Source organism: Nyctibius grandis, chromosome 4 (genome assembly GCF_013368605.1).
Source record: "Nyctibius grandis isolate bNycGra1 chromosome 4, bNycGra1.pri, whole genome shotgun sequence".
NCBI classification, from domain to species: domain Eukaryota; kingdom Metazoa; phylum Chordata; class Aves; order Nyctibiiformes; family Nyctibiidae; genus Nyctibius; species Nyctibius grandis.
In genome coordinates this window covers 472647-475834 of record NC_090661.1, presented here as the reverse complement: position 1 = coordinate 475834, position 3188 = coordinate 472647, and positions in this window count along the sequence as shown.

Sequence of the window (3188 nt, the reverse complement as noted above, 5' to 3'; positions counted from 1 at the left end):
GATGGAGTCGGGGGAGGACTTGGCAGAACAGGGCACCTCTTCCCCTGCTGCCAGCATCAGCCAGGAGCCCCAGGCCGCGCAGACGGATGCTCCTGAGGACCCAATCTGCCCAATCTGCCTGGGCCCCATCAAGGATGAAGGCTGTGTGATCAGCTGCAGCCACTGCTTCTGTTTTCCCTGCGTACAGGAGTGGGCCCGCACCAGAGTCGTGTGCCCATTCTGTCGGGGGCCGATGCACTTCATCTTTCACAAGCTGGGAGCCGACTCCTACGAGGTGCACGAGATCGGAAGCCAGAACAGGCGGAGCGCTCAACGCCTCTCTGAAGCCAGCCAAGACCATGGCGGTGCCCAGGCCAGGGCCCCAGAGAGGGACCAAAGCAGGGCCCCAGAGAGGGACCGAAGCGAGGCCCCAGAGAGGGACCGAGGCGGGGCCCCGGAGAGGGACCAAAGCGAGGCCCCAGAGATGGACCTAAGCGAGGCCCCAGACAGGGACCAAGGTGGGCACAGGAGGGCTGAGCACGCTCAGGGCTCCGAGTCCTCAAGAAGCAGGAGGCGGCAGCTGAGGCGGGCTCTGGACACTGATGACGATGAGGGCCGAGCTCCCAGGCGCGGACGGGACCTACCGGCCTCCTGGAGGAGGAGCGAGCGGCGCCCACGGACAGGCCGGGGTTCCTCCAGGGCTCGGCCCGTGACAAGGAGCCGGTCCCCGCGCAGGTCCCGCAGCACCGGGAGGCAATTGCAGCGAGAACAGCAGACGAGGGATCCTGAGGAGGGGCAAGCTCCACGCTCCGAAGTGGCCATCCCACCTTCCTCTGGGAGAAGATCTCAGCGTCAGCGGGGAGGTCGCGATTCCTCCAGAGAACGGCCCGAGACAAGAAGCCAAACCCAGCGCAGGTCCCGTAGCCGTGCCGGGTGCTGGGCCTTGTAGCACACCCCACCAGAAGGCAAACACAGCGCTCGCCCCTGACCATGGCCCGCTGGGGCAGCGCAACGAGCCCAGGGACACACGAGGGCCTCGAGGTGGTGGCTGGGTGGCACGTGGGAAGGGACCGCTGGAGATCATCTCGTCCAAGCGCGCTGCTCGAGCAGGGGCAGGCAGAGCAGGCTGCCCAGGGCCGCGTCCCGTCGGGCTTTGATGATCTCGCAGGACGGAGCCTCCAGACCCGCTCTGGGCAACCTGTTCCAGTGCTTGACCTTCCCCCAAATAAACGAGTTCTGTATTACGCTTAGCGAGAGGTTCCTTTATTTCGGTTTGTGCCCGTTGTCTCTTGTCCTGTCACTGGATATCACCGAGAAGGGACTGGAGCCCCTCTGCCCCCACAAGCCTGGGCTGAGCGCAGGAGCGGCGGGGCCTGGGCCTGGGGAGTGCAGGGTGTGAGAGCAGAGGACAGGGAAGGGGGCGAGGACCCGCTGAGCTTCTCTGCTGCTCCTGTTCACACCTGGGGACTTGAGTGCTCCTGGCTTTGTGTCCGTGGCGGGGAGCGCGAGGGAGACTCCTCCACAAAGCCCTTCCTCCCCAGAGCCCCGTGTGGGGCAGAGCCCTTACAGGAACTGCAGCGTCAGTGCTTCCCTGAAGCCAGGCCAGGAGGTGAAAGCAGGACATGCTTCTGGGGAAAGGCCCAAGCACGGAAACATAAACGGCCCGAGGTCTGAGAATCACAAAATCGAAGCGGAGCCTTGGGTGCGATGTGCTGAGAGTAACCCAGTGCTTCCAAGGAGCAGGGGGTGACCTGTGCTGGGCAGGGCCAAAGGGCTGGGGCCTGGCGGGTGTCCCGGCTTCAGCGGGGTTTGGTTTGAGGCTGTGGCCAGCCACGGTGATCAGGGCCATCAGCAGTTAAATGCAGGGCAGCTGCCCCAGGCTGGCCCACAGGTGTGTTCTATAGCACTGACATGGAGCTCACCAGAGAAGGGAGGGCTGGCTGGGGAGAGGGGTCTGTGTTTGCTCTCCTCCCTTCTGGCCTCCCTTCTCCTTGCCAATGACTGGCATTCCTGGAACAACCCGCTGCAAAGCCGTAGCTAACTATACTCCTGTGTGCTTTGTGTTGTCGTTGATATTGGTTTCTTGATTTTATTAAATCTGTTCAAGTTTAACACACGACTCTCCCTCTTTTTCCCAATTTCCTTCCTCGGTTGGGGACAGGACATTGGGTGAGAGAAAAACTGTTACTGTTCAGTCCCGGGTGCGGGTTAAACGAAGACAGAGGGAAACACTAAACACGGTCCCCCACCTTCAGGGAGTTTTCCTCAGGGCTCTCAATGTCCGGGCAGATGCTGCCCTCGGGCTCTTTGCAAAGGCTCATTCACTGGGCCCGTGCGAGCCGCCTGCCCTGAGACAGGAGCAATGAGCCATTCCTAACCAGGGCCGGTTTCTCTGCAGGGGTCTGAACAAAGCCTTTGGGGACAGGTCTCTCAGGCGTTCGTCCCCACAGAGACGTGTGTTTGGGACGCAGACGCCAGCCAGGCTGCGTGGCAGGTCACTCCTTTCCCACGTAGCCCCACACCTTTGGCCACCAGCAGCAGAGCTGCGGTGCGTCTCCTGGGTGCGGTCCCCAAAGCATTGTGACGCCACCAGAGCGTCACCGTGACCCCCGTGACGTCAGTCCTCTTGAGGTGCGGGGCGGCCCCGAAGGGCCACAGTGCTGTCCTCGAGCGTGGGGGACAGACGTCTGCGGGCGGGGGGCCGAAGGACCCCCATCCCGTGGGCTGCCTGAGGGCGCAGAGCGGATCTGCCCAACGGGGACGCGGGCAGGGCCCGGGGCGCCGGTCCCGACCTGCCGCACCCCCACCCTTGTGCTGCCCTCGCCGAGAGGCCACGAACCGCTTTCGTGCCTTCCCAATTCCTGCCTGCACGTGTCGGAGAGGTCAGTCCCTGCCCTGCCCGGAGCCCAGGAGCACACAGACGTGCCCTTGGTGTCACCCAGCTGCCCCGGGCCGGCGCTGGGTGTTTGCGGCAGCCCACACGCAGCCTCCAGGCACAGCGGGCACCTCCTTAGCGCTTCACTGCAGCACCTTTGCTGCTCCCTGCAGCTCGTGTCTCCCAGGCAGCTCACGAGCTTTGTATCTCTCTCGTTTGCAGGAGGGGATGGAGTCGGGGGAGGACTTGGCAGAACAGGGCACCTCTTCCCCTGCTGCCAGCAGCAGCCAGGAGCCCCAGGCTGCGCCGACGGATGCTCCTGAGGACCCAATCT